This window comes from Rhinolophus sinicus, chromosome X, assembly GCF_036562045.2.
Source record: "Rhinolophus sinicus isolate RSC01 chromosome X, ASM3656204v1, whole genome shotgun sequence".
In the NCBI taxonomy this organism is placed as follows: Eukaryota; Metazoa; Chordata; class Mammalia; order Chiroptera; family Rhinolophidae; genus Rhinolophus; species Rhinolophus sinicus.
The window spans coordinates 51,444,903-51,458,942 of record NC_133768.1 but is presented as its reverse complement, the minus strand read 5'-3'; positions in this window follow the sequence as shown (position 1 = coordinate 51,458,942).

The window sequence follows — 14,040 nt, the reverse complement described above, 5'->3', positions numbered from 1 at the left end:
CCTAAAGGTGGGAGAATTACGCGAGCAGGGGAGGAGGGAAGGGAGAAGTGCAGAGACAGAGCCACGCGGGCGCAGGATTCAGACCTAACTCAGTGCTCAGTGCTCCGAGTTCGCTGCATCCTGGAACTGCCTCGGCTGTGGCAGAGGGAATAACTCCGACTGCTAGGGCCCTGCTTATGGCCCACAGGGCTGAGAGGGCAGCATATAACATGGCTGATCCCAATGCTCATGGCGGAGACCTCAGAGAAAAGACTGAGGGAAGAAGGCTGAAAATAGTGGTTTAAGCTTTCACTGCTGAGCAGAAAACAGAAGCCTTAGGCACTGAGAATAGACGCCCCCTTCCTACCCTCCCAGAGCTTGCCCCGCCCCCACAATCCAGGTGCTAGAAGCAGAAGAGTAGCAGTGTCAGATCAAAAGAACAGAATATTTGCTGCTCTGAAAACTGTGGACCGCAGAAACAGATTCACAGCCCAACTATTTCTGGCAAAGGGGAGGGAGCAGTGGAAGCAGGACCGGCTACAGTGGTGGTCTCCACCATTACTCTGGGCCACCTCTCACAACTCAACCCTCCCCTGGCCCCACCTATCTGGGCGGATCCCTGCAGGAGTAAACAGAACTGCTGAAAAAAAGGCTCTGAATCTGGTGCAGGAAGAGATTTGGAACTTCAAAAGCTCTCCCCATACCCACACGGACACTGCGCCCTATGACCCAGGCGAACTATTAACAGAGGAGAAGCCCATCTCCCAGGGAATCCCCGCATTGTGTGAGAAGCTGGAATAGTGCAGAGAAAACATAGCACTACCGTGTAAGAGAGAAAAAAAAGGCTGCAGTCGGAGAGAAAATAAAACATTCTACCAACAAGTACTGGAAAACAAAAGAAAGACCTTTGCTATCAACCTGTTGCAGAAGACACTCCTGTAGATGTCTAGGAAGAGAAATAATAAATCAGTAATGGCCATGAATAACCAAGGCGATAAGATACCTCAGAAAGAAAGTGAAAAGTTTCCAAAAAAGGAACTTAAAGATATGGAAATATGTGACTTAAATGACAGAGAATTCAAGATTGCAGTTCTGAAAAAAACCCGACGAGATGCAAGAAAACACAGAAAGGCAGTTTAATAAACTCAGAAACACAATCAAAGAAGAGCATGAGCATTTTACGGAAGAGATTGAAATTTTAAAAAAGAACCAAATAGAACTTCTGGAGATTAAGAACTCAATAGAAGAAATTAAGACTAAATAAGCAGCTTAGGTAGTACAGTTGACCAGATGGAGGAAAGAATCAGTGACATTGAAGATAGAAACCTGGAAATGACACAGATGGAAGAAGAAAGAGACTTGAGACTTAAAAGAAATGAAAGAACTCTACAAGAACTTTCTGACTCCATCAGAAAGAGCAATATAAGAATAATGGGCATACCAGAAGGAGAAGAAAGAGAGACAGGAACAGAGAATATATTCAAACAAATTGTTGATGAGAACTTCCCAAACTTGTGGACAGAACTGGATCCTCGAAACCAAGAAGCAAGTAGAACACCTAATTACCTCAATCCCAACAGGACTTCTCCAAGGCACATTGTATTGAAGCTAAATGAAAGAACTCTACAAGAACTTTCTGACTCCATCAGAAAGAGCAATATAAGAATAATGGGCATACCAGAAGGAGAAGAAAGAGAGAAGGGAACAGAGAATATATTCAAACAAATTGTTGATGAGAACTTCCCAAACTTGTGGACAGAATTGGATCCTCGAATCCAAGAAGCAAATAGAACACCTAATTACCTCAATCCCAACAGGCCTTCTCCAAGGCACATTGTATTGAAGCTGTCTAAAATCAACGACAAAGAAAGAATCCTCAAGGCAGCCATGGAAAAGAAGACGGTAACCTACAAAGGAAAGCCCATTAGATTATCATCAGATTTCTCAGCTGAAACTCTACAAGCCAGGAGGAGGTGGAACCAAATATTCAAACTATTGAAAGAGAGAAATTATGAGCCAAGAATAACATATCCAGCAAAGATATCCTTTAGATATGAAGGAGGAATAAAGACCTTTCCAGACATACAGAAGCTGAGGGAATTTTCTAAACACGACATGCACTAAAAGAAATACTAAAGGAGGCTATTCGACCACCATCAACAGGACAATTTGTGTCAACCAAACACAAAAAGGGGGAGTGTAAAGGCCTGACCCAGAATATGGAAATGGAGAAAGTAAGCATGCTGAAGAAAATGGAATACTCTAAATATCAAACTTTCTTTTACATAAACTTAAGGGTAACCATGCAAAAAAATCCAGAACTGAAATATATACTGTAATAAAAGAAGAAACAGAGGGAAACATCATAGAATACCACCACACAGAAATAATAGACAACAGCAAAAAGGCAAAGAAACAATGGAGACACAGCCTTACCAGAGAACCAAAGACAGAATGATAGGAAATCCTCACATATCAATAATCACCCTAAATGTAAATGGACTGAACTCACCAATAAAAAGGCCCAAAGTAGCAGATTGGATCCAAAATCTAAACCCAACCATGTGCTGTCTCCAACAGACACATATCAGATACAAGGACAAGCATAGACTCAAAGGGAAAGGGTGGTAATTGACACTCCAAGCAAACGGCACCCAGAGAAAATCATGAGTAGCCATAATTATATCAGATGAAACAGACTTCAAGGTGAAAAGATAACAAGAGACAAAGCTGGACATTTCATAATGGTAAAGGGGACTATACAATAAGAAGACATAACAGTCATCAATATGTATGCCCCCAACCAGGGAGCACCGAAATATACCGAGCAACCACTAACAGAACTAAAGGGAGAAATTGACCAAAACACAATTATACTAGGGGACTTAAATACATCATTGACAGCTATGGATAGATCATCCAAACAGAAAATAAATAACGAAATAGCAGCACTAAATGACACATTAGATGAAATGGACATAATTGACATATATAGAGCACTTCATCCTAAAACATCAGACTATACATTCTTTTCTAGTGTACATGGAACATTCTCAAGGATAGACCATATATTGGGACATAAAATCAGCCTCAGCAAATTTAAGAAGATTGAAATCATACCAAGCATATTCTCTGATCACAAGGCTTTGAAATTGGATATCACCTGCAAAAAGAAAGCAGGAAAAAAAAAAAAATACATGGAGATTAAACAACATACTATTAAAGAACTACTGGGTCAAAGAAGAAATTAGAGGAGAGATCAAAAGATACAGAGAAAAAAATGACGATGAAAATACATCCTACCAAAATTTTTGGGACACAGCAAAAGCAGTTTTATGAGGGAAATTTATATCATACAGCCCTATCCCAAGAAACAAGAAAAATCCCAAATAAATAACCTCATGTTACCCCTTAAATAACTAGAAAAAGAAGAACAAATAAAACCCAAGTTCAGCAGAAGACAGGAAATAACAAAAATCAGAGCAGAACTAAATGAAATAGAGAACAAAAAGACAATAGAAAAATTAATGTGACAAAGAGCTGGTTCTTTGAAAAGATTAACAAAATTGACAAACCCTTGGCTAGACTCACTAAGATAAAAAGAGAGAAGACACTAATTAACAAAATCAGAAATGAAAAAGGGGAAGTTATCACGGACACCACAGAAATACAAAGGATCATCCAAGAATACTATGATTGACTATATGCCACCAAATTCAATCACCTAGAAGAAATGGACAAGTTCTTAGAAACATATAGCCTTCCAAGGCTGAACCATGAAGAACTGGAAAATCTAAACAGACCGATCACCAGTAATGAAATTGAATCAGTCATCCAAAACCTTCCCAAAAGCAAAAGTCCGGGACCAGATGGCTTCACTAGTGAATTCTACCAAACCTTCAAAGAGGATCTAATACCAATCCTGCTCAAACTCTTCCAAAAATTGAAGAAGAGACAGTACTCCCTAACTCATTTTATGAGGCCAACATTACCCTGATACCAAAACCTGGTAAGGACAGCACAAAAAAAGAAAACTACAGACCAATATCTCTGATGAATACAGATGCAAAAATCCTAAACAAAATTCTAGCAAATCGAATACAACAATGCATTAAAAGATTATTCATCACGACCAAGTGGGGTTCATCCCCGGGGCACAAGGATGGTTCAACATCCACAAATCCATCAATGTGATACATCACATAAACAAAATAAAGGACAAAAATCATATGATTATATCAATTGATGCAGAAAAAGCATTTGACAAGATACAACATCCATTTATGATTAAAACACTTAATAAAATAGGTATAGAAGGAAAATACCTTAACATAATAAAGGCCATATATGACAAGCCCTCAGCTAATCTCATAATTAATGGTGAAAAACTGAAGCCCTTTGCTCTATGTTCAGGAACACGACAGGGCTGTCCCCTATCACCTCTGCTTTTCAACATAGTGTTGGAAGTCCTTGCCAGAGCAATCAGGCAAGAGAAAGAAATAAAAGGCATCCAAATTGGGAATGAAGAAGTTAAATTATCACTCTTTGCAGATGACATGATGCTATATATAGAAAACCCTAAAGACTCCACCAAAAGCTATTAGAAACAATCAATGAATACAGTAAAGTTGCTGGCTACAAAATCAACGTACAAAAGTCCATTGCATTCCTATATACTAACAATGAAATCTCAGAAAAGAAATACAAAAAACAATTCCTTTTGCAATTGCAGCAAAAAGAATAAAATACCTAGGAATAAACTTAACCAAGGATGTGAAAGACCTATATGCTGAAAACTATAAGACATTTTGAAAGAAATTGAAGAAGACACAAAGAAATGGAAAGACATTCCGTGCTCATGGATTGGAAGAATCAACATAGTTAAAATGGCCATATTACCCAAAGCAATATACAGATTTAATGCAATCCCCATCAAAATCCCAATGGCATTTTTTAAAGAAATAGAACAAAAAATCATCAGATTTGTTTGGAACCACAAAAGACTCGAATAGCCAAAGCAATCTTAAAAAAAAAGAACAATACTGGAGGTATCACACTCCCTGACTTTAGCTTGTACTACAGGGCTACAATAAACAAAACAGCATGGTATTGGCAGAAAAACAGACACATAGACCAATGGAATAGAATTGAGAACCCAGAAATAAAACCACATAAATATGGACAGATAATTTTTGACAAAGAAGCTAAAAACATACAATGGAGCAAAGACAGCCTCTTCAATAAATGGTGCTGGGAGAATTGGATGGCCACATGCAAAATAATGAAACTGGAATGCTATCTGTCACCATGTACCAAAATTAATTCAAAATGGATCAAATACTTAAGCATAAGACCTGACACAATAAACTGCATAGAAGAAAACATATATACTAAACTTATGGACCTTGGGTTAAAAGAGCATTTTATGAATTTGACTCCAAAGGCAATGGAAGTAAAAGCAAAAATAAACAAATGGGACTATATGAAACTTAAAAGCTTCTGCACAGGAAAAGAAACCATCAACAAAATACAGGGGCAACCAACTGAATGGGATAAGGTTTTTGCAAACAGTGCCTCCGATAAGGGGCTAATATCCAAAATATACAAGAACTCATGAAACTCAACAACAAGAAAAACAAACAACCCAATTGAAAAATGGGCAGAGGACCTGAAGAGACATTTCTCCAAAGAGGACATACAAATGGCAAATATACATATGAAAAAATGATCAACATCACTAATCATCAGAGAAATGCAAATAAAAACCACAGTGAGATATCACCTCACCCCAGTCAGAATGGCTATCATCAACAAGACAAATAGTAACAAGTGTTGGAGAGGCTGTGGAGAAAAAGGAACCCTCATACACTGTTGGTGGGAATGCAGACTGGTGCAGCCGTTATGGAAGGCAGTGTGGAGGTTCCTCAAAAAATTACAAATAGAATTACCATATGACCCAGCAATCCCTCTCCTGGGTATCTACCCAAAAAATCTGAAAACATTTATCCATAAAGACACGTGTGCTCCAATGTTCATTGCAGCTTTGTTTACGGTGGCCAAGACATGGAAACAACCAAAATGTCCTTCGATAGATGAATGGATAAAGAAGTTGTGGTATATATACACAATGGAATACTATTTGGCGGTAAGAAAAGATGATATAGGAACATTTGTGACAACATGGATGGATCTTGAGAGTATAATGCTAAGCGAAATAAGTCAGACAGAAAAAGCAGAGAACCATATGATTTCACTGATATGTGGTATATAAACCCAAAACAACATACAATAAGAGAAACAAATGAGAAATAAAAACTCATCGACACAGACAATAATTTAGTGGTTACCAGAGGGTAAGGGGGGTCGGTGGTGGCAGATGAGGGTAAGGGGTATCAAATATATGGTGATGGAAGGAGAACTGACTCTGGGTGGTGAACACACAATGGGATTTATAGATGATGTAATACAGAATTGTACACCTGAAATCTAGGTAATTTTACTAACAATTGTCACCCCAATAAATTAAAAAAACTAAGAAAAAAAAGAATTTCCCTTCCACTGTGTTTAGATAAATTTCAACCATATTTCCATGTTCCTGATAAATATAGCACATAGGAAAAGAGGAGAAATGAGCAGGGCATTAAGTAGTAATGTCAAATGAATACTTTTTATGTGTCAGGCACTAAGTTGAGCATTTTACATATATTGTATTCTTAATTTTCACAGTAACACTATTAGTTAGGTGTAGTTATTATTATTCTCATTTTACAGAGGAGAAAGTTAAACAGAAAAGGTAAAGAACTGGCTCCATGTCCCATAGGTAGTTAAGCTGCAGAACTGGAATTCAAAACGATGTCAAAATTCAATGTACAAAACCAATCACCAAAAGTTGCAATGACTTTAAAATTCTGGGATGTGGCAGGTGCTCAGTAAATGCTTGTTGAATTAGTGAGTGGTTCTTGAATCATTAAAATCACATCTTCCCCAAAACCATACCTATTTTTGGGGGGATTATTCCTTGGGTACCTATTTAATTGTGTTGTCTTTCCCTGGGTTAGAGCTCAGACTAGTTTTGTAAGCAGTGAACTCATCTAGGAGCAGACCATTAAGCAATCAGAAAACATCTTAGATAGGCAACCAGGATTTCCAGAGTCAGTGTGTTTGTGGGCTCTATAAGCACCAGTAACAGGAGTTTATTTCTAGTTCAAGAAGAACTAGAACAGGCTAGTTTTATTCAGATACTGCTTCTCCCAAACACATCCTTCTCTCACAGAAAAGATAAAGTGAGAAAAATGAAAGATCGATGTTTAGAATCATGAAAATTACTGAATGACATAAAAAGGATTTGTACCATCTATATTTATAGTTGTTAAAATTGTGCCTTGGTTTTTGAAATAAAATTTTTATGGAGATAATTGTAGATGTACATGAAGTTGTATGGAATAATATAGAAAGACAAGCCTTCCCTTTACCAGGTTTCACCCAATGGTAACATCTTTCAAAACTATAATACAATATCACAACCAAGGTATTGACATAAATACATCTCGGTTGGCTTCTGACAACCTCGAATGAATTTGCTCAGTCAGTGTTCCATTGGAGCAGTGCTTGTTATTGCACTTATGTGACTCTACTCAAAGTTTTATCTCTGGTCCCTGAAAAGCATGGCTAACAGTGGTGGCAGTCTGTCTTAGAAGGCCTTGTTAAGAGGACAGCACAGTCATGAGATTGTCCACTGTGTTTTTAGCCCTTTCGCCTAAGATAAACATGACCCTGCCTCCTATTACTTTATGCTTATTTAAGAGTGCAAATACAGGCACACTGAGAATGATTTTTTTATTCCTCTCATTTTTTTACCAGTGTTAGGGAACATATTTCACACTGACCATGTTTCCCCCCCCTCCAAATTGGAAAATTTGAAATAGTGCTATAAGCCTCATTTTGTTGAATGCATTTGGAAAGGGGAAAAAATACATAAAGAAAAGACAAAAAGATGACAGAATAAATTCTGTACTTAATGAGTCTTTGTTAGAGATTGAGTTTTTTTCAGTCTCTAAAAATCATCCTAACAAGTCAACTAAACAGTTACACTTTAAATATCAGTGCCATTTCCCCACAGATTTCTGAATTCATAGAAGTGATTTCATCCATTGCGAGTCAACAGAAAGGCACAAAAAAATCTCAGTAAGGCTGGCTTTTAGTTACAATTTGATTACAAAAAGTGCTTGCCAGACTTGCATTTTTCTTTTTTCCTTTTTTCTTTAAATAACAATACCCTTAAATTTTCCAACAAAAATTTTTGGTCTGGAAATATATTTTCATGCTCTTTTTCACCTACTGTTTTTACCATGACATAAACCTCATACAATAAAATCCATAGAACAATTGCTCAATATCTCATTGTTTCATTGTTTTGGAGTATGATTCTCAGCACCTGCTAGTGAGGCTTTCACTTCTCCTAAACTCAAGCACAACTTAATAGCTACAGAACTGCAGGATAGACTAATCTTCTAATTGGGAAAGAGATGAAAATAAGGGAGGGAAATATTTTGCATTGCTCCCGTTACTTGCCATTTACTTCAAGTTTTCAAAGTGTGGAGAAGAGGGACAAGAGCAAGGTTTAAAAGCTTGCAATGTGTTTATCCTTCTATACTCTATCCCTTATAAAATTTTTTCTTACAAAATATTCAAGCTCATCCTGGCTAAATTCAACTTTAGGAATTTGCAAATAGTGCTATAACTTTTAGTGTCTATACATATAAGTCCACTAACAATTTTGTCTACCTGGGGTTCAACAAAGATGCACAGTGTTATCTACATGGCACAAATAAATAATGTGCTTGAGGATGAATGTGCATTATAAAAAGTAACAATAAAAATATGGAGTAATGATACTCAGAATGGCCACAGTATATTATCTCCAGCACTCTCCAGCTCTTACTTAATTAACAGTTAGTTGTGTACATTTCTATCTTATTTCTATTTTCCCTAGGGATTATTAGCTCCTCAAAGCACAGTCCATACCTTATTCCACACCTGTCATATCCCATCCCAACAATGGCTTGCAGTAGTATGCACTCAATAAATATGTTTATTAAATTGGATGTTGCTATTTTTATTCTACCAATTTATATAATCTGAACATATTTTTTGGCTAAAAAAATTAGTGGGTTTTTTCATATGTGTGTATGTGGAAAGGTGGAGAATAGCTTTAAGCTATTATTATGCTGCCCCATTCTTGTCACTTTTTAATTTGACATTGAGCTTTGAGCAGGCACTGCACAATTCTGACAGCCAGAGGCATGGAACAGAGTCAGGACAGGCACAAAGAGTTTAGAGCAAACAGTATTTTCCAGTAAATACTCAGCTTCATTGCAGGTAGGTTGGTTTTTTCATGTGTTTTTCAGAAAAAGAAATCTTGCATATTATCAGAAGTCAATGATTGTACAGTTTGCACTGCTTTCACGAAAGAGAAGTTGCCATTTGTATCACATATCTCATTGTAAAAAGGGGTTAAAAGTGAGACAGAAAATAAATTACTCTCTATTGAAGTATTAGATTGGTGCAAAACTAATTGCGGTTTAAAAGGTTAAAGATAATTGCAAAAACCGCTATTACTTTCGCACCAACTTAATATTGAGGGTCTCTGCCCTGAAAGTCTCCTTTACTTTAATACATTTAAAATATATTAAATTCACCCCCCCCATCATCTGAACAACTTGATCATTTTCACAAAATTCAGACTGAAACATGGGTGGTGTTTGTGGAGGGTGAGGGAGTTACTTGCGTGGTGATTATTAGCTTAAGAACAGTTTCAATGGTTACTTTTAAAACAATTAGTCTAGAGTGTGTATTATAATTTTGTGTGTTTGTGTATAATTATAAGTATCCAAGAGACTGTTATTTTAAAATTGACTATTTGTCCTTTTAAGCTTTTTTTCTACAGATGTTTGTAACAATTTTAATTTAAAATATTACATATCATAAATACACAATTACTTTTGAGTATCACTCATCTTTCATTTACCAAATAACTTGTTTTTCACCAAGAGGCTCAAAGACAAATTTAACCAACTATTATGATTTGTTCTGTGTGAATCCTATTTGTCTTTATTCTCTTATATGATGAGTTTAAAATGTAAAACTTTATTTCTTTGCATTGTGAGCCCAGGTACTTTCATGTTCTCATACAGCAATGAATGAGACCCATGGCATATACTGCCCTTCAATGGTGCACAGTTCTCCTTTTGATATTAATGAGTTTTTTTCCTGGACTGAGTGTGGTCATTTTATGTGTCCTAAAGTAGTCATTTTGTTGTGATTTGCATATTGGTTGTTGCAGAGTATAGTGTGTACATCATTTTAAAAGTGCCTAGGGATCTTTACAGAAGAAAGGTAGGAGCATAAGTTGAAAAGGTTATTATTGACTTTATTTTAAATTCTTCTATTTGTGAGTTCTCTAAATCATACATAAACACAGTACAAAGTGCAAATGAGGTGCAAGAGAAAGCTCCAGAAAATAAAATTATTTCCAATCAGCAATTTTGAAATTATACATTTGTAGACATATTTTAAATCCATTTGAAAGAAAGCTGGTTACCTTTCTAATTCTACAAAAGACATTATACCAGGACATGCAGAAGCAGGGCACTAAGCAGTAGAAGAGACTAAAGGACTTGAGCTTCCGTTTTAGATGAGAGACTGGAGCTGCCAGGGTGGGTAGCAGGCCCTTTCTTCTGCAATCCTTTCCATACCAACTTACTTAGACTTGCCCTAAGGAGGCCGGTGGGGACCAACGATGGAACCAACACTGTCCAATCACCCATGGACAGTGATGGAGGGAGAACTCGGGGTGGATGAAAGAGCTACTTTGAAATAGTACTTTAGTTTCACTTTTAATGTGAAATCTGGAGAAGTTCGGGTTTTCTCTCTCAGGATATAGCATGGAATATGAAAGTGATTAAGGAAAATATATTTATCTAGAATTTCAACCACTCTCACTCAAAAGGCTCAGAATTCAGAATTTTAGGTTAAACACATTCATCTTCTCTTCCTATGATGAAAGGAATTCATTTGTAGAACATTGCTTTTCATTTCTGAGTAAGTCAATCCCTATCCCTTAACAGTGGCTATTTATTGTATACTGTTCTGAACAGGCACAGTTCTTGATTATGCCAATAGATCTCACAAATCTGATTTTTTTTCTAGGCGACCACAGGTTCAAGACGGACAGTTGCCTTTGATTCTGACCTTTTCTACATGTATATATACATGTGCTCCTGTGGCAAAAAATATGAGGTTAATTAAACATTAATACTATCAATACCTCCACAGGTCGACTGTAAATAGTAAAACATTAAGAAAAATAATATTCCTCTGTGCAACGAGTCCACGCAGATAGCTTTTTTCTGCATTGGGAATTATGTGCCATTTGAAGCCCAGTAAACTACTGCCCTGATCCATAGTCCTCTATTTTCTGTGCTTTAAAAATGTGACATCCAGAGTCAGTTCTCCTTCCATCACCATATATTTGATCCCCATGAACACACAATGGGATTTATAGATGATGTAATACAGAATTGTACACCTGAAATCTATGTAATTTTACTAACAATTGTCACCCCAATAAATTTAAAAAATAAATTAAAAAAAAGAAAATGAAGCTTAAAAATAATGTGACATCAAGCACTGGTCTTAGTAGGTGGTATGGGTATATGTGTGGTTTTCTGTGCTCAGATTGTAAGTACTATGGAAGGGAAAATCTTTTGCCAGATATAAATTCTGTGGAAGAAACCTCTCTTTAATATTGGTCTGGTGGGAGGATACTAACACCCACTGTACATGCTAACTTTTATAGCAGAATTTTTCCATGCCTGTGAAACAGTGGCAAGGGTGGGGGACAAGGGGAAGAATGAAGGCTGGTCTCTGGTCTGGTCAAATCTGGGAGATAATCAGCCACATTATAATGAGATTCTCCAGTATGTGAAAAATAACTGAAAAGATGAAAAGCAATCAATATTAAAAATGTTTATATGACCCCCCTTTCTCTCAAGAATCGATCCTGATATATTACAGACATTGTTTACAAGGTGACAATGCAAGCAGTCAATTCAGTGTGTGTGCGTGTGTGTGTGTGTGTGTGTGTGTGTGTGTGTGTGTGTGTGTGAATTTGGAGGAGGATCATTCAAACGTTATCTAGATAAAACAAGAGTTTGATAGACTGATTTTTTTTCTCTTTTCAATTGACTATGCCAGAGTACTGTGGACACAGTTTGAGTAGATGGAGAGATGAAAAGACATACTTAATCAATTGGTCAATGCGTTGATTTATTTTCTGTCATTGAGAACAGTCTGCTTTCTGTTAAATCACCCTGTTTGTGTGCAACTTTGGGGATAAAGGGAGGGAGAGGGAAGAGGGAGCACGTTTACAGTTGTGGCTACGTGTCCACACACATGTATTAAATACAGTAGAGTTTCACCCAAAAGCAAGCTGTCCCATGATTTCCTCCCTTAGAAAGTGAAGCCACCTCATAGTAAGGTCCTTTTGATAGTTGAGTAAACAAGCCCCCTTGGAAGCCATCCAAGAAGCGCCCATCTTATATTAAATCCTCCTTGATAACAAATAGTGTTGTAAAGAGAACCTAGTGTTCTAGCTAGTGAGTTAGATCATGGGTGAATGAATAGGTATAAGTTCTATACTCATGTTTATGAAAGAAAGCATAGTAATCTGATGCATTTTTCACCAGAAGGTACAAGAGTTTAATTTTGTGAATTCTGTTTACAGGAATAACAGTTTAGGTCCTTGTATTTGATACCCTTACCCCAACTTTTTTTAGATGTAACAGAAGTCAACTGGAACTTGTTTTTGAGACTGCATTCTTTTAAATGATCCCCTAATTTTGGAAATGTTGTATCAGAGCAGTGCTCTTAAGAAAAGATGTACTTATTTTATCTTATAAAAGAAAAACATCTTAATTGATTTAAAATATATTTTATATTCACTTTTCTTAATGCTTTAAAAATTAACATGTGTAAATGAGTAAGTTGGAGGATTACTATTTTTAAAACTACTATCTGGGGGCGTGCATAAATAATGTTTTATCCTTTTATTTTACAGAATTGATGAGTGTGAGTGATATAAATTCACATCTTATTGTTTTGCACTATTACTTTCTCTTCCTTTCAAAACATTTCTGAAAAGGTCACATGTTTGGATTTTTAAATACTAAATCATAGAATTAACTTCCCAATTCTGAGGTTCCACATGTGTCTTTAAACAGATCTAACAGGTGGAGAAAAGTACATTCTTTTCTTTGTAAAACTATGTCTTTTTATTTTCTACGTCTAATTTTTTTCTCCTTCTTCATTCTCCCCTTTCTTTATTTGCCTTCTTATTAAAAATATAATTTAAATAAAAACAGAATTTTATGTTAAGGCTACTCATAGCCTACAGAAAATTAAAGCAATAGCATCCTGACTTGGGAGCAAGAGAACTATCTGAATGCTAAATACTTCCAAGAGAACAGTATTTGATTTTAAGACAAACACAGCTCATGTACTAATTTAGGCAACGGTTTCCCCTATCCTTTTCTTTGTAAATATAAGAAACTGGTTTCCACACATAATGTTTCTTTTCTTGCTGGAAAGAAACACATTGGAGATTAATAATCCATTTCCCTTTTGTTATGCATTCAGAAAGTCACTGCTGTATAGATAGCCAATGTGTCCATGCATATGTATACTTGATTCCCATATTTGACTTTGTTTACATATCTGAAGCACCTAGATGCTTACTCTTTCCACATCCCACCCCACCCCCCAATCCCTTCATTTTCTATTGCTCCGATTAGGTGATGAGGATGAAACTTTTTTGCATTTACCTGGTTAAATATGGTGAAGTATTATTGTTTTTTGAACCCACCAATTCTTATTGTGGGAGAGAGAGCCACTGCTTCGAAGGCCTGAGAGAAACTGAGGTCAAAACTGCTTCTCCTACAAAGGACTTGGTTGGGAATAGGGTGGTGGCAACCTCAATACAAAGAATGTCCCAGGCAGAGGTAC